General features: G+C 47.1%; 1 long non-coding RNA gene across 1 annotated transcript; it reads right to left on the bottom strand.

The window, feature by feature from the left end:
- Window positions 1-14542: 14542 nt before the first annotated feature.
- LOC120411745 lies at window positions 14543-19489 on the bottom strand. The gene is made up of 3 exons (XR_005604248.1): window positions 19270-19489; window positions 15803-15970; window positions 14543-15277 (listed from the first exon to the last, which is right to left on the bottom strand). It is a non-coding gene; the product is annotated as an uncharacterized LOC120411745 (long non-coding RNA).
- Window positions 19490-25446: the final 5957 nt, after the last annotated feature.

Here is a 25446-nt window from a genome sequence, read left to right as displayed (position 1 = left end):
TCTTGTAATTACAGCTAATTACAAGACAATACTTTTCTAAGAGTTATTCTACATCAGTGGGCAACAGGTCTCCCAAGGAAGAAGCCACCAACCTCAGCCTAACGTTTGCTACCTAAATAGGAGGTCCCAGGCCCCACCTATAAGTCCCAGACCTCTTCAGGTGCCCACACAACTCACCCTCAGGAGCTGGACAGGAAACTTGGTCTGAAAAGCTCTCAATACCAGAACACTGCTGTTTGTTCACATTCCTGCTGCTCTCCATGTCCCCAGCCAAAAGCCACCACCGTGTGACAGGGTGTAGTTGCAGCTACGTGTGGACTCTGTTGTGGGGAAGCAGCCAGCCAGAACTTGCACAGAAAGAGCATCTATACACTGGATTCTTACACAGCTTATGGATCAGGGCTCCAGAAAAACGTGGTCAAAAGACAATGATTTAGATTTTTGAAGTCTAAATTTACATGTATAAAAGAAAATTCTCAAATACTGACAGCACCCAAAATGCACTTTGGACATCCAGAATTCGTAAGGCTCTTATCTGGAATTCCAAAAAGCAAAGAGAAGCTGGGGATGACTGGAAAATATAAACCAATTCCGTGGAGTCCAGGCTCCCAGTGGTTTTACTGCATTGAGAGGCTGCTTATCAAGAACTGGAAGAAACTAATTTTGAAACTTAGACTTCGAGGTATTCAAGAAAAATTGCCCTTCATTTCCTAAACTCTCATTTCTCAAAAGTTTTTGTGACTATTTAAATATAAATGTTAAACCGATCCTGATTTGAGTGACTGCTTAAGTCACTCGGGGGAATTAATTTAAACAAAATCCACTTCCATTTTGTTTATCTCAAAAATATCTGCAGCAGTCAGAGAGGATTTACACTGCAGTCAATAAAGGTTTGAATAAAACCTCCTGCTATTCAAAACATGCCAGACTAGGCCATAAGGGAGCATAAGCCAAGATGGGGCCCCAGTGAAGGCTACAAGAGGAAAGTCCTCTGTTTTCCCATTTTGCTGCATTCCCATGCTTAGCTCCATCAGCTGTGCTGTGTGTAAGCAGAGCTCATGCCCGTGGGCTTTAGGGGACTTGAAAGAAAAAAGTAATTTTCGAGAGGTGACGTTACTGGTGCTCTCCCTGAGGCAGCTCTGAGGAGTGCTGCTCCCCTCCACGGGCACTGCTGACCACTGCTTTAGCACGGTAATGTCAGAGTGCACAACTAAACCCCAAAGTACCTCCCCCTGCAGTTAAACAAATGAGAGTGAGAATCCTGACAGCTGATCTGGGTCTGCTGTCTTTGTTCCAAGCACAAATACAGGCTGGGCAGAGAATGGATTGAGAGCAGCCCGAGGAGAAGGACTTGGGGGTGTTGGTGGATGAGAAGTTCAACACGACCTGGAAATGGGCAGTGGGAGCACAGAAAACACCTCTGTCCTGGGCTGCATCCAAAGCAGTGTGGGCAGAAGGTGAGAGAGGGGATTCTGTCCCTCTGCCTCACTCAAATGTGACCCCACCTGCAGTGCTGTGTCCAGGATCTGGGGTCTGCAGCACAGGATGGGCATGGAGCTGTTAGAGTGAGTCCAGAGGAAGCCACCAAGATGATCAGAGGGATGGAGCAGCTCTCCTTGAGAAGAGGCTGAAAGAATTTGGGTTGTTCAGCTTGGAAAAGAGAAGGCTCAGGGGTGACCTAACTGTGTCCTCCCAGTACCTGAATGTGGCTACAAGACGGACTTTTGACAAGGGCCTGGAGTGACAGGCCAAGGGGCAATGGCTTCAAACTGCCAGAGGCCAGGATCAGATTAGATGTTAGGAAGAAATGTCAGAAGATGTCAGGGTGTTGAGGCCCTGGCACAGGATGCCCAGAGAAGCTGTGGCTGCCCCTGGATCCCTGGAAGTGTTCAAGGCCAGGCTGGATGGGGCTTGGAGCAACCTGGTCTGGTGGAAGGTGTCCCTGCCCATGGCAGGGGGGTTGGAACTGGATGATCTTTAAGGTCCCTTCCAACCCAAACCATTCCATTATATCCTCGATTTCTATTTGATATACACCACTAATAACCAGGGAATGGCAGTCTGGAGCTTTGAGGTAGCAGATGAAGTTTACCCAGACTGGCGCGTGCAGGGCTTTGGTTTTCACTTGCACAGACCAGATTTTAGCAAGGTGATGGCTCCTCTCCCAGCCTATATATTTTTCCTGACTATAACGCACAGCACAAAATTAGAGCAGAACACTTTTTCCTTTTCTTTTTTCAATCAAGGTGGAAAGCTGAGGGTGTTTTGCGAGGTGAGGGAAGGAGGGATTCATGGCTGGGTTTAGAAGCCCACAAGCCTCAAACAACCTTTGCCTCCTGGGAGCTGCCATGAGTTATCCAACCTGTCACCAGAGCTGGAGGCAGCAGCACAGCCCTGCCTCTGCCTCTACAGAAAGGAGACCTCACGTCTGAGTATGCGGCAGAGAAAAGCTCAAAAATCCTTTGGGGAGGAAAAAAAAAAGAAAGGAAAGGAAAAAAGGCAGAGGGAGAAATGTGCACAACAGATACTATCTGCGAGAAGGCTCAGAGCTCCCACTCCTCCTCCTTTGGAAAAGCTCTCCTCAAAAGGTGAAAAACATCTTTCTCTATTTGTCTCACTCAGTGAGCAGGAAAATATGCCCCTGACCCAGCCTTATTTACCCAGGACATATTATTGAGGGAGGTTTTGATCCAAACACAGTGCTGAAAATAGGATGCATGATTAAAATGCTGACATAGGGCCCCATTTGTGTCTCTAAAGGGTGAGTGTAATTTTCCGCCTTTCATAATTGCTCTGTCTACCCCTTTGTGCCTTTTGCAGAGCATTTGCTCTTCTTGCTCTGGCCTCAGCTTTCTAAATAAAGCGTTTTATTGATTCTAGACTTTCTGTTCACTCTAGACAAGCATCACCAAGGCTGAGAAATTGGTCAGTAGTGCTTTGTCCCTGCTACATAGATGTGTTTTTTTCAGTTTTGACACAGGTACTGTAAGCACAGGATGGAAACCTAACCCCTGCTGCCTCACACGCGACGCTGGCACCTCTGGTCTGATCCAAACAAACACAGACACCAAGAAATGGGTCCTGACAGCCTCCTGCTCAGTGCAGAGCTGCACAGCCTTTAGAATAAAAACCAGGCCACACTCTAAGGCTTGTTGTGTCTACCCTGGAAGCTCAGCTCCCCTGAACAGCAGGTATCAGTAAGACACTGCTGGGGATGCAATATTTGAGATCTTTGCTGATCCAATGATATGAGATGTGTTTGTCCACGTCCATATTCCAGCTGCCCTCCCTTGGACCAGCTGTCCTGCACTCTGTGGCACATCTGATCCAAGTCCCCATGGCTGTTGTAAAACACCACATTGGGTGATTTCACAAACACAGGTCGTACAAGGTTTACGTGTCTTTTGCTCTTTCCAGCCAGGGTGCTCCCTTGCCTCCGGGTCAAAGGATCATGGAGTGGTTTGGGTTGGAAGGGACCTTACAGATACTTCTTTGCTTTATCCACACTTCAACAGGTGAGAGGGTGGTGCGTCTGCTTCAGAGCCACTTCACAACCCTTCACAACCAAAGCCTGAAGGACAGGACCTCAGTAAGGAGCTATTTACAGAGGCATTCAGGAATTTTTGCAGAGCTGTTTCATCACTAGTGAACAAACAAGGCACTAGGTCTGTCCCTGATCAGCAGGGTTTTGTTTAAGAGGCTGCTCATAGCTGTAGCGAGGCAGATCCTTACCAAAACCAGATCCATCCCAAAGGCTTTAAGAGCTGAAGCTGCTTGAGCATTCATGTAGCCCTAACACCAACCTCTAGCAAAGCCAAAAGCAGTTCCCTCAGGGAAAAAAACAAGGCTAGAGCAAACATAGCCATGTTGCTTCCACATACTCCTGCAGCCTCCAAGTGTTGCTGTTTGTGGAGAGCACAGAGGGACATTTCTGTGCCTTGTGCTGGAAAAAGCCAGGAGTGCAAACTCTTTCCGCCCTCAGCACATTTTCATTCAGACAAACATAGGTTTTGTGTCTTCCCAGAGTGTCTGGGGAGGGATAAGCAAGACCTGGCCAGAGTAGTGGAAGCAGAGAACAGCTATACATCCATCAGGAATTGCAGACTCCAGGCATGCTGGCCTGAACTGTTTTAAAGGAAATACTGCTTATAACCCCCCTGAAATGCATAACTGAGTGGCAGAGGCCAGCTTTGGTACAGCTTTTCCTCAGCTGTCCCTGGAAAGACAACTGCCTGAATAAGCTTCATTTCTGTACTTGGTGAGCAATTTGTGCATCAGTCAGGATACTCCTTGTGGTTCAAAGCACTCAAAACATATGGGTTCTGCATCTTCATTTGTTCATCATCATCATCATCATCATCATCCCTTCCCATCCTTGGTAATCTGGGGGTTTGCAGATGAAGCCAGCAGATTCCCTTTCTTTTGACATCCATGAAAGAGCAGCTTCATCCAAGATGGACTCTGAACCCTTCTTCCTCCCGTTCCTTTAAATGCCCCAGCAAAGGACAAGGTCTCTGTGCCAGCAGGGCCAGCAGTAAACAAATCCCCTCACAGGACATTGACACAAGCCCCAAGATGGACCTCAGCAACTGGGCTGGCAAATTGCTGCTACCTCTGCACTAAAAGAGTGGTTTTATCTTCCACATTAGAACATCATAAAAGATTTACTTTATCATCTGAGTAATTAAAATACATGAAGCACAGAAATTAACTGACAAACATCCAAATAAAACCTCTCAGCCAGTAAGCAGGCTCAGGGGTAAGCAGTTTCCTGTGCAAACCTGCAGAGCCCAGTGCTCAGGAGCATCCACCTGGCGCTGCTGTCAGGGGAGGTCACCTTCACAGCCCTAATATCACACATCAGCAAGAGCTGGACTTGTTGAAAGGTGAAAAGCAGTGTCTCAGCTTAGTGCAACGAGGGGATAAAGTTCTCATCTCCTTTCAACAGGGAGGGCCCCACAATTGTCACTGCATGGCAAAGAACACCCTCAAGGTGTGCTGGCAGTTTTGAGCCTCTGTGTGAAGTCCTTCCAAGCATCAAATGAAGAGGGTTTGGGTTTTTTCTTTAATTGCAAGTTTAAATATAATTTATCAGCTTTTTTCCAGTGTTGCACTGCTTTCAGTCATGGCACTACCCAAGGAATTACAGCACTGCAAATATTTGCTGGGTTTAATTTGTTTTTACATAATTATTTAATCCTTCCACAGAAAAAATAAAAAACCTCACTGTGGGTGCTGATAGCATCTAAAATTAAGTCATTAGAGGAGCAGATCAATGTATTTCCAAAAATCAAGGTCTCCTAGACTCAGCTTTGTGCCAACAATGGAGACATTTCTGTCTTTTAGCAGTGTGCATTCCTCTTCCTTTCTAGTTAAACCTGGAAAAAGATTTTTCCCCTTCTCCCAGCAGCAGGTTTATTTTCAAGTTGGGTAAATAAGCACCCCTGAGCGATGGCCACAGGGATTCGCTTCCCCTACTGGCCTCTCATTGTGCATTTCAGCCCAGCATCCCTTTCCTTGGGCAGTCCTAACTGGAAAATAGTTGTGTTCTGCAAACAGCTCCGGGAGACCTTGGATTAGCTCACCGTGAAAGTCGGGGTTAGGAGGCGATCATTAACAATAGCTGCATGCCCTGGAAGCCTCTCATTTAATGGAGTGCTGAGAGATTATTTACACTGTGACATTAAACATCCTGATAACCAAATGTCTCATCAGCCCAAGATGTGCCCTTTAATTCCTGCTACCTTGCTGAAACCTCGTGTCAAACCTGCATGGACTCTGCCCACACCAAAAATGAATCACTTCCCACTGCTGGAAGGCGATTTTTCCTGACCAGATTTATGTATCTGGGTAATGGGGTGTAATAGAAAGGTGTTTAGGATTCTCACATCAGCTTAGATGAAAGGATTAGCACTTAAAGAGAACAGATGAATCTTTTCTAGACCCAAAACCATCCCCTGGCTCCTGCCACGGAGACCTGCTGCACCTAAATTACTTCCTCTACCAGGTATAAAACTAAAGTGACTTTATTTATGGAACTAAAACAGAAATGGGCACGTGGTACAACTCAGACACAGACTTGTAGATCATCTCCACACAACCTTGGACCTCGTGCTTGATTAGGCAGTGAGAACATGAGCTGTGTACAGGACACACTTCGGTGCCTTTCAGAAATACTGGAGCAGATTTCGTGGCCAGGCATTGCCTGGACAGGAGTGTCAGAGCATCCCCACTGTCTCCCTCCCTCCCTCCCTCCCTCCCCATCCACCAGGACGTGCCATACTGTCTCACTTGACCCTATGTCGAGCAATTTTATTTCTTAAATACATTATTAATTTCATTAACTTTGATGCTTGGGAGATTTATTTCTTTTTTAAACCCAGCCTAAAGCCGAGAAGGGCTTATGGAAAAAGTAATCACTGCTTGTACAGAAAGACAAATAGGGCAAAGGGGACCATTCTGATACTCTTTTCTGATCTCTTGCCATCTCCCAGCAAGGTCTGAACAGTCTGCAGTAAATAAAGGCTAATCTTAAACTCCTAAGAACATCTGACCCTGAAAAGACAGGTCTTTGACAAGGGGTCACCTCCTTTCTGGTATGGGTGTCCCAGGAATGGAAGTCAATGCCAGACAAGTAGGATCTACATAATAATTTAAAAAAAAAAAAATTTAGGCTTGAAAGGCCAATACACAATATGCATCAAGCTCATAGATTCAATTTTTAAAATTATTTTAAGAAGTTAATCCCAGCTACCACTGAATGGCTAGAAGAAGGCAAGAACAACAGGGACCAAGGTCCGACTTCTCTGAGCAACCTGTTCCAGAGCCTCACCACCCTCACAGGAAGGTGAGGAATTTCTTCCTAATGCCTAATTTAAAACTTTCCTCTGTCAGTTTAAAGTCTTTCCTCCTTATCCTATCACTGCGCATCCTTGTAAAAATCCCTTTCCAACTCTCCTGTAGCCCTTTTAGGTACTGGAAGGTGCTCTAAGTTCTCCCTGAATCCTTCCCTTCTCCAGGCTGAGCAGCTCCAGCTCTCTCATCCTGCCTTCATAATAGAGGTGCTCCCTCCCTCTGTTCACCTCCATGACCCTGCTCTGGACCCACTCCAACATGTCCACATCCTTCCTATGCTGAGGAGCCCAGAGCTGGATGCAGCCCTCGAGATGGGATCTCACCAGAGCAGGGCAGAATCCCCTTCCTCGGCCTGCTGCCCACACTGCTTTGGATGCAGCCAGGATAATTTATGCAGATTACTTTTCAATTCAAAGCAGACTAAATATAGAAACCCCACACTCCTCTTCAATAAGTTATTTGCTAAATCATATCAAGTGGCCAACCCCACACTCAGATAGATTGCTCCAGCCCTGACCCTGGAGCGTGCTTGTGGTAGAAATTGCAGATAATTCAATGATTCTTTGTGCTGGCTCAGCTCAAGGCTTCTCTTGAGCCCAGAGTTCAGTGCTATGAAATTCGCATCCCAATAAGCCAGCCCTGTGATAAAGCTAATGCCCATTTGCTTTGGGCTGGAACCAACATGTTCATTAATCCCAGTGCCTCGGGATGGACTGGGGCCAGCTCACCTCACAGGAGAGGTCACTGCTTTGTCAGCTTTGCTCCTTACATCCTCTCATTAAATTTCCATCTAGGTGCCGCATACTTGGCTTGTTAAGAAGCAAGGATTGTTTTTTTGCATTAGCTTAATGTTTGCCTGAGAGGCACAGGGCTCAGGGGGTGGGACAGGTCTGCATCCCCAGAGCACGATGCTGCCAAGCAGTTGAATTCAGCTTGGTGTCTGGGAGCTGACACAAGATGATCTTTTCTTAGGTCTGGTGAGTCCTGACTGTTATTTTAGGGCTGGGCGAAGGGAGGAAGATGTGGTACTTGGATGTTTGACCAGACTAAAGCAAACCTGCCTCATCAGGTACTAAATCTGCTTACCCTGAACCCTGAGCTAGAAATTCAGTTACAAACAGCGAGATAAAGGAAAAGAGTCAGAGAAGACAGCACAAAGAAACATTGGGAACGATTCGCTCTTGTTAGGAGCTAAAGTACACAAATGAGATAGCCAGCAACTGATTTCTGGAAAGCAGAGGGCCAAGGAGGGGTATCCGCAGGCTGGAAGCCTTATATTTCTGGATCATTCCCTGCATTTCAACCAATTTCTAGCTCATCTCCCTGACCCAGAAAAGAAAGGTCATTTATAGGCTCCGCTCACTTCTGAGAGCTGGAGATGGCACTGCCAGCTTTGTGCCATACCAAGGCTGCCCAAAAATGTCATTTTGGGAAGCACTGGGCTTTATAATTAGTTAAGCTCTGCAAAGCCCACTGGGGATCCCAGGGCAGTGAAGATGTGCCAGTGATAATTTTAGTTTTCTGCCCCATGAGAACTGAGAAGTCAAAGAGGACATGCTCCAGAAACAGCTGTTTCAAGCCTAAATAAAAACTATGCTCTCCCTAAAAAAACATTAGATACATTTTTCATCCTCCTGAGACGAAAAGCATGGGAGAACATGTCACATGGGAGAAGCATGAGGCACATTGCCAGCAGCAGAGGGGGACGGTTGATACCTCAGATCATTACTTTTCTCTCGTCAGCAGATATGTTCAGCAGAGATGAAAAACTCATTTTGTGATGGCAATCCTTTATCAAGCTCTCCCATGAAGAGAAAGTGCTATAACCAGGCTGTTTAGCACAGTGCCTGCTGTAAAGTGACCACAGGAGATAGCTCTGGGTGGGAGTTCCAGTCTGCAGGCAGAGTAGCACACGAACCACATCATTCCCATTAACTTTTCTTTGCCCCTGGTTCAGATTCTTTTTTTATTTTTCATCAAGTGGATAAAACTGAGCCTTCAGAAATGCAACCTTCCCACCACATACATCCCATTACACTCTCACCAGAGGCACAGGCAATCCCAGGAAAGCCAAGATTCAAGAAACAAACTGGAGAAGGACTCAGACTGGCTCCAAAAGTTATTACTGTTTTTTTTCCACACCCAACCTTTGTGGTATTTTATTTCTGCTCAACACTGTTCTGTATCTCCTGCAGATTATCCCAGCTTGGGGTAATTTGGCGTTCATAAAACATCAGCTTCACAACTTTGCTGCTGCGGCTGGCAGGTAAAAACATGCTTTGCTTCGCAGCTTTTCATTGTACATCTACTAAAGCATTCCAAAGCCACAGGGGCAGGAAAAGCAGGAAAAAGTACATTTCATCCTTTTCATCATTACTGCAGTGGGCCAAATGCACAGCAGGTGCAGATAAGCATGAGATCCTCCACCTTGTTACACCACCTGCTTTGCACTTTAGTCACTCAATTCAGCCAAAACCACAACAAACTTTATTTTAGGCTGCCCAGCAAATTCTCTACATTTAAACAACCAAACTGAGGGGTTTGGGGTGTTTTTAACCCTAATGACCATTCAAGGCTTCCAGCTATCCCATTGTTCTGCACTCAGCCTGAACTAGACCTCTTCAACACTCAGGGCAGCTCATCTGCATGAGCCCCTGTCATTTTTCAGGTAGATTGGTGCAGACACAGGAATATTTGAGTCCCCATCCACACCCTCTCCCTGCTCCCACAGTCAGCCTCCTCTGGCCAGGCTTCCACTGCTGGCCCAAGGATGTCCCAGAGCTGGTTTATGAACACTCCTGTTTCACATGAGAAGGTGCTCCGGGGCAGAACTGGCACTGCGCATTCATTTCATGGAACTGAGGCCCTCTCCCCACCCCCAATCAGCAGCATCACCTGGGCAAGGCAAATCCCCCGCCCGAAGGTGCTTCCCCAGCAGCAGTGCAAACCCAGCTGATAGCATTTACAAAAAACATGTGCCCAGATCTTTGCAGAGAAAGAAGCTTAGCAGCAGGAACAACAACTGCAAAATATTTTACGCGTAAGCTAAGGCTGATGGTGCCAGGAGGAAGGTGACTCAGATCCATCTACACTTTCCTCCTCGGAGCTCAGTGCTCGCGTCATCCTGCGTCAGCTATCAAACCAGCTCTGCTTTACTACTGCAGAAACCTGTTTTTCATGTCCTTATTTCCTGCCCAATGGTTTCTTGTGTGGGAGGCAGCAGAAAGTCTGTGGCACAACATTTGTAGGACCTGTCTGATGAGAGATGATTTCATTTCTATTTGAACTGGTATTTATTACACTGGGGAAACAGGGAGTTTATCCCTTGGGTTAACTTGGATGGCTTTGTTTCAGCTCACGTTCCAAAATGATTGAAGAAAACAGCTCTAAGGCATTTCTAAAAGAAAAAGATGTCAGCAAATTAACAGCAGCTTTAAGGCCCTTATATTTCCAGGAGGGTGAAACCTCTGTGTCAAACCCTCTGGCTACCTCAGGCTCATCACTTGGGCTTCCCGCGTTTCTCATACTCTCAAAGTATAATTGACCCACCAAACTCACATTTGTCTCAATCCTAATCCCTGCATCATCCTTCAGGTGTATTTTCTCACCATGAAATTTGAGTAGAAAGTGCTTTAGGAAATGCTTTGCAGCCCCTCCTTCCCCAAAGGCCCAATCTGCTTTAATTAGGAATGTTCTCCAAGCACAAAGTTTGGATGCAGCCAGTGAGACTCACATTTCAGAAGGGCCATAAATGGTATGATAAAGACATAGCACTTTTGAGCAGGCTACTGGGACTTAGGAGGATATTTGAAATCTGTCGGCATGCAGTTCTAGTAGTGGAAAATGAAATACTGTTAGACAAGCCTGCTCCCCAAATCAGCTTTGCCTGGATCCACCTGCTCTGCAGCACAGGCTTCTCCCTTTCTCTTTGCTTCCCTCTGCTCAGGATCAACCCAAACCTGGGGTATTTAAATTCCTGTAAGACACAGTGCAGCTGACGGGCAGCAAATGCAGTCTTCCCAGAGCGGCTGCCGACGACCCTGCTTCCAGGGGAGACTTCAGGGAGGAGGTAGCAGTTTCCTCAGAGGGTTTGCATGTCCTCTCTGTGCCGGGCGGAAGATGGCATGCATGGCATGTCTCCCTTGTGGCAGTCAGTCCCGAGGCAGGGCTGCGGTGAGGACACAGTGAGCTCTCTCCTCCTTGCTCTGACGCCTGGGCTGGCAGCGATGACACGGTGACTTGGGCGAGCTGATGCTGCCTGTGCCATCACCGGCTTGAGCCCATCTGGGCAGCACCATGGGAAGAGCTTGCTCTGCTGGTGGGCTCAGTGATGACCTTGAGACTGCTTGGAACATGGTGCTAAAAATGCCAAGGTTGTGGGTTTGATCCTGTGTGGGCCATTTGATGATCCTTGTGAGTCCCTTCCAACTCAGGATATTCTGTGACTCTGTGATGGGATACTTCGTACACAGCGGGAAGCTTTGGCTGAGAAGTCAGTGCTACCAAGGCCTGGGGAACAGGTTCCTGCTGGCAGATACCCAGGCTAATCCTCACTCTCTCAAAGGATCAGCACACAGGCATCTGTTTCCCTGGCCCAATTCAAAACCCCAGTGATGGGGGGTTTAGCAGCCGTCAGAGAGCTTCAGTCACAGCCAAAGAGCCACCACCCTTCAAGTCTCACTTTGTACCACCTCCCCTTGTGGTTAAATGCAGAACATCACGAATAAAAATCTCTCCTTGCCTCTCTCCAATCCGTGGTCCTGCAGGAGACAGAGAGGAGGAACACTCTGACCTCAGAAGTTTTGCAGAAGATTTGTACACCTACAAAATCCCTCCCTTTCTGACTCTGAAATTGAAGCCAGCAAAATCACACAAAAGGTTGACTTTTGTTTGTCCTGTCTTCAGCTTGAATAATTTCCAGCATTAATAGGTTCTTAAAATTGGTGTGGTTGGAGAAGTAGATGGATATGTCCCACCAGCAGACCACTCCCAGGAATTGCTGGTGAGCCCTTCTCAGCCAATTTCCAGAGCACCAACCACCCATGGACACTATGCTGGGGGTTTCTGGTTTCAGGGCTTTGGGGCTTTTTTTTATATCCAGACCCTCCCTACTTTTCCCCAGTTCCAAAGGTTTTTCCCAAGGCTTGCTCCTTGCAGTAGGCACTGTCTCCTGCCTTTCCTATTTACAGCTAAATGACACAAAACTCATGCATGTAATTACTGCAGAGAGCTCAATGCTTCCAGCAAGAGTGGTAAACACTGGGCAAAGGATGCAGGAGTTTTTAAGGAGAATCTGATAAAAAGAAAGGCAGAACAACCTTATATGAAGAGCCAATTGTTTTCTTTCAGGGAGTAAGACTAAAAAGTGTGTATTTTTTTACTGTGCTCATGACAACAAAATCCATCCTTCACTGCCCTGAATGCTGGGGCTTAGGGAAAGAGCCAGTGAAGATTTTTTGTTTTCTTGTAATTCAAAGGACATGGGTAGACAAAAAGGATTTTCTAAACTTGGCTCCTGCTGTAGGTACACAGATGTATAACAAAATAGGTGACAGATTTGCCCAGCTCATTTCAAGCAGCAATATGGATATTTTCCTTACTAATTGCATCATTAGCTAGTCCGCCCTCAAATTTACAGGACTTGTGATCAAATTACTACTGTGATAATCAGCTATGTGATCTTTTCCAACTCTGCAGAACAGTTCTCTTGCCCTCTTCGTGCCTCTGCTTTCCCATTACAGAGGTGATAATTTCCTTTTTCTTTTTTCTTTTCCTCTGAAAACAGGAGGCTAACCTCAGGGAAATTACACTTTTTTTTGACAGAAGATAGTGCATCAGACAAACTATTTGTGGGTATTAAGTAAGTGCAACTTCAAGACATATGTGCTGTTTCTCTTGTTTTTCATCCAAAGGATAATGAATCCTCAGGTCCTTTTTTTAAAGTTTATAAATAAGGTTTGGAAGTGCATTGAGCATGAGGGGACTCATCATTCTAATGCTGTGCTGCAGTGCCAAGACCAGGCTGGTAAATTAAACCCCCTTTTATCAGTCCAGGAGAGGGAATCTGCTGCTGAGTTATCTCCCATCCTCTTTGTAGGACAGATTACAGGGAGAAAAGGGCAGCCTGCCAGGGAGGGATGGCTCTTGCTCTTTGAAATCATGAGTGACCTGTCACCAGCGTTTCTTTTTTCCCATTTGCTCTGAATTTCAGTCGCTTCTTGGCCTCATTAGAAGACTCCAGGGGCTGTTTTGGGACTGCGGTTGGTGGAAAATTGAACCAGACCCAATGAATATTCAATTAAAACAAATGAATCACAGAAAAGCCCACAATACAATTAAACCTGAAGATAACTCAGTGGCTGTGAGGAAGCCAGCGGTGTTGCAGCAATGCAGCCGCTGCTGCAGGATGGATTTGGGAGCACTGAGAGAGTAGGAATTCATTTTTCCCCTTTTTTGCAGCATGACTTCTCCTCCTGGGTAACACCAGCCATTGTCCTGATGCAAGGACATGCGAGCCATCCAGCAAGGTCAGCTGTCCCTCCCTCCTAAGGGCCTGAGGGAAGGAGCAGCAAGGAGCCCACACAGCATGAGTGGGACAGGGAGAGCAGGAGAGCCAATGCTCTCAGTGCTGATGGTGGCAGCTGAGCCACTTGTTACTTTTGCAGCATTTTATCTGCCCACTCTGCCCATGAAATGGTCAATGGCAAGCTGGGATCAACCCTGGTTGCTCTGGAGCTGACTCCATCTAAGTAATTCTCTGAGTTGCCCCAAGAGGAGCTCCAAAGCTAAACCTTACCTGCAGCCAGAGTTAAGGGTTTTTCCTTCCTGAGAATTCAGAGAGCAACAAGGCAGTGAGATTTTTCCTGTGGTTTGTCACTGATATTTGGCCATGACCAACCCGCCCCTGTCATGCCGCACACGGCTAGAGGGGTGTGAAGTACACAGCTCCCCACAGCCCATCCTGATCTTCAAGAACACGTTTGTGCTGAACATGCCCATGAACATGAGACCTGTCTGGGGGTCATCCAGTGCTGGTCTTGCACTCCCTGGCCTGGATTTGGCCTGTGCCAACTCACTCTCAGACTGTGGTCAGACGTGTGTGAGACCACTCTGGTGGAGAGGTGAAGAGGTCTCAGCTGTAGGACGCTGGCTGGGTCACGCTGCTTTCCCTCAGCACTGGCCTGCCGTAATTACTGTAGTTGTACTCTCAGGTCAAGGCAAAGGTTGTTTAAAATGTCAAACAGGCTAATTAATGCAGGTTTTCAGAGGTACTGAGTGCTCATTAATGCAGAGAATCACAGAATGGGTACGGTTGGAAGGGGCCATGGTGGGTCATGTCCCAAGAGCACCCTGGAGTCACAGAGCTGGTTAAAGGGTTGCTTTCACCTGCTGCAATCCCTTTTTGTGATGAAGCAATGGCGGCATGGATGGGTGCTTGGCAATGTCAGGAACCAGCCACAACAACCCCGCAGCAGTGCACAGGTCAGCTGGGAAAGCTGGGACAGTTTGTTGTGAAAAGCCTTTTTTGGCATCACTCAGGTGTGCCTAAATGGACAGAGAGCAGGGAGGGTGTAAACACAGAACGAGCCAATGAGGCTGTAAAATGTGCACCAGCTCCTGCTCCTCAGCTATCTCCAGCTGAGCCCTCTAAAGTGTAGACTCATCTCTGGGAATTTTTCCAGAATTATCTTTTATTTTCCCTCCACCACCAGTAGCAATAGGCACAGACAAATCAGCAGAGCCCGTGCTGTCCCCTGTTAACCAACTGATCCCAATGGGAAGTTTCCAGTTCCAACATCCTCTTTTTGGGTTCTTAGACAGTCTTGGTTCTGCAAACTACAAGCACTTAATTCTTGAAAAATGCCCTCAGCTTCAGTTCTTAGCTCCCAATCTCTTACTTGTGGGAGGTCACACATTTGCCCCGAGTCTGCTTAGGCCATTTGAAGCACGCCGGGTTGTTCCCTCCCTGGGAGCAATGGCTGGGATGGGTGTGTGGCTCGGAGGGGCTGACACCGCCGCGGCAGGAGCTGGATCTGGCAGCCTGTGCCGTGCTGCTCCCTAGGCAGTGACATGTTTCCATGCACCGCTGCTCCAAAGCTAAAAGCTTGTCATAACATGTCAGGTGGCAAGGCTGAAATGCGAGTCTGACGAGACAACTCTCAGTCCAGAGCAGACAGCCTGCTCTGGGTGCTGAAGAGAGGGAGAGTCGGCATCTGAGCTACTGGGAAAAGGGCTTCGTTTGCTTAGGGCTGATCTCTCCCCTTCCTCTTGCTAGAGGAGAGCACCAGAGAAAGGAACCAGTTGGGAATTTGGAGAAATGGTAGTTTTAAAAATTGTAACCATTCATTTTCTTGGAGCTGTAAAATATTTCCATGAGCTTCAGAGTTGAGTGAACAGCAGGACAAGATTCCCATCCATTTCCCTAAAAAAAAAAAAAATAGAAAAAGTAAAGAACACTTGAACTCCTCAATACAGGGAAAAAGTCATTTTCCAAGTGCTAGTGCTAGGCCAGAACGTAGAGAAATCTGGGTGTTTTCCACTCCAAAAATCACATGGCCCAGCCCAGATCCCTTAGTATTTGGGGAATGTGGAAGCAAATTATTAGTGCACACTGGTTACAGGAAACAACACTGGCACAGGTTGCCCAGAGAAGCTGTGGCTGCCCCATCCCTGGAAGCATTCAAGACCAGGTTGGATGGGGCTCTGAGAAATCTGGGATAGTGAAAGGTGTTCCTGTCCATGGCAATGGATTGGAACAAGATGTTCTTTAAGGCTCCTTCCAACCTAAAGCATTCCATGATTCTATGATTCCATGAATATTGGTTTTAAATTTTTTAGGGTCTCTCATGGGATGGCCAATTGCATGAAAGAGAGCAAGGTAGCTGGCTGTGGACATTACAAAAGGTAAGGGCAAAAGAGAAATGAAGAAGAATCCAGGCTGATGCACCTTTCCTGACACTTTCCCCTTCACAGCTTTTCCAGGGCAGTGCTCAAGTCCTGAGGGAGATGGGGAGATGCTGGTGCACATCAAGCCTGAGGTGGATGAGCACCATGGCTGTCGTCTGTATGACACTTTACCAGAGATCTTGGGTGACATGGAGCTTTCAGCTTTTCTCTGAGGGGAAAAAAAGGGTAAATAAAGAAAATAGTATCATTTTAAATCCGCTGCAAATCAAGAGTTGCTTCAGCAGCACAACCCACATATGTGCCCTCAATAGATTATTCCAGTTTCATACCCTTTAGGCAACTTGTCCACATACCAGCACTAGCAAGGAAAAATCCTTCAAAAGCTTTTTTTCTATTTTTATCCTCTGAGTGTCCAACTCTTTTTGCTAAATCTCTACAGTTTGGAGCTCAAATTACCATTTCTGACCAGTGCAGAGACAAATGATGAAATATTCATGAGTTATTCTTACTCTTCATCTTACAGAAGCACCAGCCAGCACTAAATTTGCATGACCTAACCAAGGAAGACATTTCAGAGAAAAGCACTTTCTGTAGCGATACTGAAAATTTCTATATATTGAGGTAAAACCATCAAGTTTCTGCCCTCCCTGGTGCAGAGTCACACGTTGTTTGAAGAGCATCCCACTAAATTTTCTAAAGATGTGTAAATGTGTCATCTGGACCACAGGAGATAAAGCAGGGTTAAAACACTGAGCAAAACTGAAGTTAACAAGTACGAGGTTCATAAACCTTGCAATAGAAGCTTGCAGAAACCTTTCAAGGCTCATCCAATAATGCCCTGTGGCACTTCATTCTTCCCCCTCCTCTCAAAACTCCATCTGTCTGAGCCAGCATCAGCAGGAAATTTTGCATGGAAGCTTGCCAGTTAAAATAGCTGCTTCATCTGGCTTTCAACTGCCATTAGTTTTAGAAAGTTCTTCAAAAATATGTTAAAAATCTCTATTATTTTTTAACTATGTCCTAAGTTAGAGATGGGCCAAGTCTCGTCTGTTTGTATCTGTCTCACAAAAAGGTGATTTGTGTGTGCTTTTATATCATATATGCAAATATTTCCAATCCACGTTCTGTCCTCCTCACCTCATCCTGTACTGAAAGCTGAGAATGTTCCTGCTTGCTGGAAGTGCCCAAAAGTCCTTTTATTTATTTAAATCCATCTCACTGCTGTCTGAATTGCCCCAAAACTTCCAGATACAGCTGTCTCACAAGGCTAAGTGGACTTTACCTTTAATCCTTGCAGGGGTTAGACTTTGATATCCCTGTTCACTGGCTGACACAAAACAGGAGTTTGTCACCACGAGCTGGGGTGACAATTGACCTCAGCTCCTGGTATCTTATTTTACAAATAACCTCTTTGCTATCCCTTCCCACAGCATGGCACAGGTCATGTAATGTGCCCTTAAATGCTTAAAAAAAAAAATCCGTTTAATTTGACACGTGGTAGGTTTATTTTCAAGAGGATGGAGACCTCCTCAGACAAGGGCTGCCTGTGTGGGTCGAGGTGCATTTTTGTGATGTTGAGTCTTTTAGGAGATGCGTGCATGTTCCTCTACAGTGTCTTTGTAGCTTCGATGAAATTACAAGGATTGTGCTCTGTTACTGGGGTAGATCCCACCCAGAAGACTTCCAAAGTGAAAGAAACTTGACGTTCATGTGGTGAGATGTCCCGTTATATTATTTGTCCCATTATATCTGCTTCTCTTGGAAGGCTACATGGGACATTCTCATAGAATCATGGAAAGGTTTGGGTTGGAAGGGACCTTGAAGTTCATCCAGTTCCGGCCCCCTGCCATGGGCAGGGACACCTTCCATCAGGCCAGGTTGCTCAGAGCTCCATCCAGCCTGGCCTTGAACAATTCCAGGGGTGGAACATGCACAGCATCTCTAGGCCACCTGTGCTAGTGCTTTTTAGCAAGGCAAGGACACACAGAATTGCTGGAAATTGGCAGAGAAATGCAGGAAAATAAGATTCATCATATTTGGGGTTTACCAAACCTGACAGCATCTCTTTAAATTTGTAGAGCAAACATTTTCAGAGCAATAAATTTTATTTGGTGTTCTTTATTAATACAGCAGTGACTTTTCTTTCTATATTTTTAATAGTTGGGAAATGTCATTTTTGATCTACACTTTAATAATAAGTAGAATATAATTTCCCATGAAAAGTGCCAAGGAGGGTATTTATGTGAGGCTGTTCTGCCTCGGGCATTCATGAAGTATGAGATGGTGCAGCAGGTGCAGTTGTGTTATGTGTAATGATACAAATTGAATGTAAGTAATATAATTATTTGTGGTGTAACACAACGGCTGCACAAATAGTGTTCCTGGCAGTAAATGTCGCTGTTATGATAGGAAGGCACTGCTAATGCCACTAAGCATTACAATCAATTCTCGATAACATCATGTGAACCAAGCTAATAAATTGGGAATTATATGCTTCCTGCACATTTCTGCCCATGCAAGCCAGGATTTGTTTGATAATAGAGCAACAAATAATCCTGCTAGAAAAAACAGTCAGAAAAGCTGGAAGTTAACAAACCAAGAAGAATAACGTAGCACTTAAAATTAAGGATGCTCCACCCCTGGAAGTGTTCAAGGCCAGGCTGGATGGGGCTCTGAGCAACCTGGTGTAGGGGAAGGGTTTCTTGTCCATGAGGGTTGAAGCAGGATGATTTTTAAGGTCCCTCCCAAGCCAACCCATTCCCTGATTCTGTGATTCTGCTCTCCCAGCTTGCCAGCTGCACCTCTGTGAAACACAGGGCTCCTACCTGCACAAGCACGGGGTGCCCAGGCACCTCTGCCTGGACCAAAACATCCCGAGGGAGCCAAGAGGAATGACAGGCTGCCCATGCTTTGGTGGAAAGCTTCTCTTCAGCCCCCCAGTTCAGGAGGTCTGGAAAAGGCTGTGAACCACAAGTCTCTAGACTGGAAAAACAGAAGAGGAATTATCCCGAGAAGTTGCATGAGCTCCCAGATAAAGCACTGGTGCTCCCTGCGGAGGGAGCGTTCGCAGCTCTCGTGGGATAGACTGAGAGGAGGGATGAGGGCTGACATAAACCTCATCATCTGCTAACAGAGAAATTGGAGAAATCACTCAAACGAGGCGGGGATTAAACTGGGACTGAGTTCTGGTGAGAGAGCTCAAGGAAATTTAGCTTACAATGATGGAGAGGAGGAGAAGATTAAAACTCAGGGCTGAGTGAGTAATGCACAACAAATGTATTCAAATGAATCTCTTCCATCGAGGCCCTTCCAGGACTCCCATCACCTCGCAATCTTTAATGCACTTACTCTGCTGGAAGGAAGACAGTGCTGCTATTTCTGTCTCTCACTTGGGGAATGGAAACACGGGGAGATTAAGTACCTTCCTCAAGGTGACCCAAAATATCTCTTCCAGAACAGGAGAATTTCAGGTCTTGGCATAGCCAGAGGAGCATTGCTCCCACCCACCTGTGAACAGCAGGTACCTCTGGGAGACACATTTGCTCCTCAGGTGTTTCCTTCAGTTGGTAGCTGTGGGCTGCACATCCCTGGTCTGGGACTCAACACCAAAGAGCCTATCAGTACCTTCCCCAGGCTCCTCTTCTCTGCTCATCCATAGAATTCTGCTGAAGGCACCAGGAATTGTTTTTGAGGGTGCCAGACAGCGCAGGGTGAGGGTGACACGTGTGTGCTGGCATGTTTGGCACTCCTTTAATGACTCCAACAGGAGGTGGGAAGGGTAGAGCCACCCGCAGTAATGACAGTGTGGGGACTGTGCTGTGGGAGGGAGAGAGATACTGGGGGACCTGCCTGACAACTTGATTTGCAATGAAGTTGACTCCATTTGAATCCCACGCAGATGCATGGATCTTGTCACTGCAGGGCTGGATCCTCTTCTCCTGGGACCTGTGGTTGAAGGAAGTTTCTGGGGAGTCTCTTCCTCGTGTCTTCTGAGCTTCAGTTGGCAAAAATTTTTGAACGAGCTCCTGTGGTTATTTAATTTTAATATAAATGAATTTGCCCAGAGCTACTGGAAATTGTTCTGCTACTCCTTCCACTGCTACCAGATGGGCTCTTAGTACCCAAGAGTTTGTAATAAAAAAATCCGTCACTGATGGCAGACAAGGGGGAAGAATTCATTTTAGACTCATAGCTATAGTGCAGCTTGTCCCCAGTGCTCACACCATGTCCTAGCAGGGACCATCAGCTCTCCTGCCCTGCCAGTGAGGTGTGAAACAGCAAATGAAGTGTCCAGGCAGCACAGACTGAAGCCAGCCAGGGGAATGGTCCAACCACTTCATCACAAGCCTCCTCCTCCTTTGTCTTGGGGCCACTTCTGTTTGTGGCTGCCCACTGGCCCAGCTCCAAGAAGGAGGAGATGAGTTGCAACCAGAGCCAAAGAAGGTGCTTTCCAGGCAGAGAAGGGCACAGCATTGGCTGCAGAAGACAGCCTGGACCCAAGTCCTGGTGAGCAGGAGATTCCTGGGCCTGATGCAGCAAAGGCTGAGCAAAGTGAGCCCTGCTCTCAGAAGATGCTTGCAGGCTCTTGCTCTCAAACAGGTGGGAGTGATAAAATGCGCTCCTTAACCTCATGGTCCCAGATCTTGCAAGAGGTGAGGACAATTTTTATTTTATATTTAATTAAAAAAAAAAAATCTGGAATAGCTCAGCATTTATCATTTTGTAGCCAGCTGTCTGTGGCTTCCCACCCAACCTTTGCTCTCCAGAAGCACCTTCCTCTGGCGCTGGAGCCCAGAGCCTACTCTTCCTTCTGCTCCCATCCCTGTGGCCCCCCTGGGAGCCATCCAGGTGCTCCTTCTGTTCTCCTTAATGAAAAGAGAGTTGGATGCCCTTGGGTGCTTTTCAAGGTCTTGCTGTGTCTGTGCAGGGTTCCTGGGAATGTGGGGGAGATGGAGAGCCAGGGCAGCTCACAGGCCCTCCCCTGGGCCCTCCTGCACATGCCAGGGATGTGCAGGGATGCCACCCAGTCCAGGCTGATGGGTGGCTTGGAAGAAAAAAAAAAATACTCCTGGGGAAAAATCTTGTTTCTGCAGGCACATCTTGGATCTGCACTGCCCCTGAGGCTGGCAGCAATTTTTAGCCCATCTATATTTTGCCTGGGGTTTCACAGACCTGTCCAGCTGCCAAAACACATTTTTTGTTGTTATCTCATTTGCAAAAAGTTCTTCATTCTGCTTTCTCTCTTCATCCCACCAGGCCACTTGTCCCAAGTTCTGCTCCCAAACAGGCCAATCCCTGGTGTTTTCTCCAGTGTGTGGTCAGCTTGCTTCCATGCCTGCTGCGACACGTTCAACATTCCCACAAAGTTTCATCAAACGCTCTGCAGTCCCCCAATATCTTCTGGGTGTCTCAGGGGGCTGCAGGGCTGAGCCTGGACTGCAAGGAGCAAGTGGGGCAGCTTCTGTTCCTCCTCCTGGGAGTGTGTTTTAATCCAGAGCTGCCTTGTTTTACTTGATTCGCTCTGCACCCCATCCCAAACCATTATATTCCAGTGAAGTTCTCCCATCTGCTTCAGTAAGTGATGGATGGGGTGGCATCACTTTGTAAGTGGAGCCACGTGGTGTCCGGTAATCTTTGTCCCCATCCCTGGCTTGAGCTGCTTTAGCATCTGCCACCCTCCATCCCGCCCTCAGCTCCCAGCCACCATCCCACCATCATCCCACAGCCCCATCCGTGTCCTTTCCCACACAATTCCTCACAGCAGGCGCCTTGCACAGGCACAGGGATCCTGCAAATCCCCCTCCCCACCGCAGCCAGCGGCAGTGGCCGAGGGAACGTGTTAGTAACTAATTTATATGGGCACGATTTACATGCTTAATTAGCTCTGCTTTTATTTGCTGTATTCACAAGGCAGAATATTTTCCCACAAAGTTCCGTGCCTAGAGCCTGTTTGATTAGCTACAGAAAGGGAAGCATTCAGCTGCATAAAGCTGAACCACCAGAAAGTCAATACATATTAAAGGATTTGAAAGGCTCCCCCCCGCCCCTGCAACTAAACACATTTTACAAACAGCAGGGAAGACAGAATTCTGAATTCAGTGCTAGTTATTAATTTTTATCTTGCTGCTCTGCTGAAAATAGTCTCAAGGTCTTTGGGGTTTTTTTTCACTGGAGGACAAATAAGTGATGCAGAGCCTGGAATTTTTCTTAGCCCAACTTATTTCCTCTATCTCAAACTTTGTAAAAGGGCCAAACTGGAGATATGAAACCCCTTTGGCAAGAATTCTGCTCACACACCAGCAGTCCCAGAGGCTTATTCTGCTCAGAGAAATTGAAGTAAAAACTGTGCTGTTTGCAGCAGCTCCCTAACAACAACAAAAAAAATTTATAAAAATCGCATCCCAAACTGCAGAAAGCTTGTGTGGCATTTTGGGAAGGAACCTGGAGCAGCCGTGGGTACGAGCACCATCTGTTGGCTGCATTGCTGCTTACAGGGTACAAGCTGCGGCCCACTCCCGCAAAACTGCAGCTCCATGGCATGACACGAGGGACAGTCCCAGCTTTAGGGAGCGTTTTCTGCACAAACAGCCAGGCAAAGGGCAGCAGGGATCGCCAAATGATCCAGCAATTTGCTCAAAGCCACCCACCTCCAGATGGGGAACTTGGGGTCTCTCTACTGGGGCTCACCATCCTGATGCCCTCTAGAGCTGCCTGACAATTGTTACAGTTAAGGATGCTCCGTCATCCCCTTTTCCTACACAAATAATGTATTTTGGCCTCAGCAGCTGAGAGAATTAATTCAACCAAGGTTTTGGGAGCATTCAGGGTATTTGGCCACTACTCCCCTTCAGTCATTTTAAGAACAAAGGGCTACAAATCTGCAGCAATTTACAATCTGACTTTCCAGTGAAGGATTTGATGTGGTTTTACGCCTTTTAAGTGACAATATTTGTCAGGCCATTTGTTCAGTGCATTGTCTGCATGTGCAGTTACACAGGAATTGGTTTAATTAAGGTTAATTGGTGCATAATTAGAGCCACTGCCAACACAAAAGAATGGCTGCAGACCAGGGAGAGAGTCGATTTCTATCCAGCTCCAAAGGACGAATGGTGTAAAGGGGGCATTACAGCTGAGTGGTAAAAACCGAAACTGCTTGGACCTGTAGCTGTAATTTTTGTAAAACCAAATGCCTGACTGCCTGGCAGCGCTCTCCCCAGGGCACAGAGCCCTGTCCCACCCAATGGCACATTTTTGAAGGTAGAAGGTGCTTGTGCTAATGAATCTTTGCAGCTGGGTAGTCTCATCGGCCAGAGCAGGGGAACCATGCAGGATGCACCTCTGGGAAGCAAAACTGAGCAAAAGCAGGAGGAAGGGGGATGCTTTGAAGAAGCTGTGATTTATTGCACTTTAAACTCACCTGGGATTGCTGGTCTGGCACAAAGCCAGTGGGAGCAGCACCTCGGCCTTTCCACGATGCTCCCTGGTTATGCCAGCAGTGGCTGAAGGAAAACTGTGGGGCAGTTCTGGCACTGGTGACTTGTTCTGCAGCAGTCCAGTGGGATGATCCCCACAGAGCATTTGTTATGTTGTGTTTAACCCTCCTTCCCAAGGTTACCCCATGTTTTAGTACTGGAAGCAAAGCCAAAAGGGCAGTGCCCAGCTGTGAGCTCACCTGCTGCCTCCATCCTGGCCCCATTTGCAGCTCTCCAAGGCCAGGGCTCCCAAAGATCCCAGTCCAGGGGTGCTGGGAGCAACCTCCCCTTCTCCTCTGAGGTTAAGGTGGCTGGGACAGGGGATCCTGAGCCACCATGCAGCCTCCTACTCCAGATGCTGCCATGGGCACACAGCCCTGGCAGCCTTTCCAGATGGCAACCCTTGCTCCAGCAGTGTGTGGAGATTTCAAAATAATGAAGGAACATGAGAAGTGGGGAGTGTAAGAGTGTGAGATATGAATGAATAGGCTGAAAACAAGGTGAAGACCCCACTAGACCATAATTAAGGTTTGACCACTGTGGCCCAGACACAGCAAACTAAGGAGGGAGGGGGTGTCCTCCATCTCACAGGGGCAGCTGCTTTCTCTGAGTTATTATTTCAGCACTGACCGAATCCTGCATCTGCTGAGGGAAACGTGATCCTACTTTTGCCAAGCAAGGAACTGCAGGGATCTACCAAAAAGGCAGTTGCCTCCTCTGCTCCCCTTGACCAAAGAGTTTTCACAAGAAAAGTCTCCACTGCCCCTGGTAAAATACTACAGACCTTCCCATCCCCAGTGCATACAAATTTCTCCTCGTTACCATGGTGAAAGGAGTAGCAGTGACTCTCCCAGCCAGATCAGCATCAACTTCCCCTCTGCCCCCATGCACACGCTCCTCAGGAGAGCGCAAAATGGTCAGCAAGACAAAATCAGAGAGAAGAAAACCCTGTTGTTGGCAGAGATCCTCCATCTGTCACCCTGTCCACAGCAGCTCCTGAGAGCCAGGGCAGTGCTGGAGAAGAGCAGTACATGCAGCTGTGTCAGAACTACTGGAGGCAAGTTATGCTGTTGTTGGTGCTTTAGAAAAGCTGGGGAAATGGCTGTATAGATTACAGGGAGCTGCAGAGAGCCCTGCCAGGGCTGGAAATGGGGCTGGATCCTCACAGCCTGACATTCCCATACCCCTCCCAGAAAATCCCATTATCAAAACAGACTGATTTCTTTTTTTTGGGGGGAGTGGAGGGCAGGGGGGAAGCTTAGAAACAACAGAGCAATTTTTAAAGCACAAGCAGCTGAAGTTTCTTGATATGCGGAACTCCTGTTTTTTGCCCTCATTGGAAGGTGTCCCTCTTTTCCACTTTGGTGACACTAAGGCATGGTGTGTGGTCATGCCAGACCTGCCCCTCTGCCTGTGCAACCCCTGAGAAGGATCAGGAGCTCCTTTGAAGAAGAAATACATAATTCTGTAATTTTAGACCTGCGGGTTGGAGTCTGTTGGCCTTAACCTCTCTATCCTTCGTGTCTGGTGCTGCAGCTGAGGGCACAATGAGGGCATGAAATGAGGTGTTTCAGCACTGAAAGTTCCACAATTAATCATCTTGCTTCTACCACAGAGCACCTGAAGCTCCATGGTGCTTTCAGTGGGATCCATCCTCTCTAATTTAGCTGTCTGGGAATTAGGTGTCCAGTCAGGATCCCTCGGTGATCCCTGGGAGACACTGAGACCACCTGAGGGCAATTCTTCTTTCCTGAGCCAAACACCCCAGCCCAGAAGGCAGCCCTCTAGCTGCTGTACGTGGTGCAGGTCCCATCCCAGCTGCTTCATCTGTCTGACTTCCTGAGTTGTGACCCTATGGAAAGCCATACATCGAACAGACTTCCATATCAACCTCCTGCTGAACATCTTGTCCAGCAAAATCTAAAGGCAAAGCCAATTCCACATCAGTCCAAAGGAGCAGTCAGCACTTATACATAAAAAGCCAATAAATTATGAATTAAAAATGAGCAAGGGGATTGAGGAAAGAATTATATGCCTGAGACAGACTCGTGTTGTACAGGTGGTTTCAGGTTGCTAAGCTGCAGAGAACAATTCAGGAAAAGTTTCCAAGGGACAAAGCAATGAAATCACAGTGCCACAGAAATCAAAGGGCTCAGTATCTGTGTGAACAGGAAGAGCGGCTTCACTCGAGCTGTAGGAACAGAGCAAAAAT

The sequence above is a fragment of the Corvus cornix genome, chromosome 3 (assembly GCF_000738735.6).
Source record: "Corvus cornix cornix isolate S_Up_H32 chromosome 3, ASM73873v5, whole genome shotgun sequence".
Lineage (NCBI taxonomy): Eukaryota > Metazoa > Chordata > Aves > Passeriformes > Corvidae > Corvus > Corvus cornix.
Note: the sequence above shows the minus strand (reverse complement) of the source record. Positions and strands in the feature narration are given on the sequence as shown.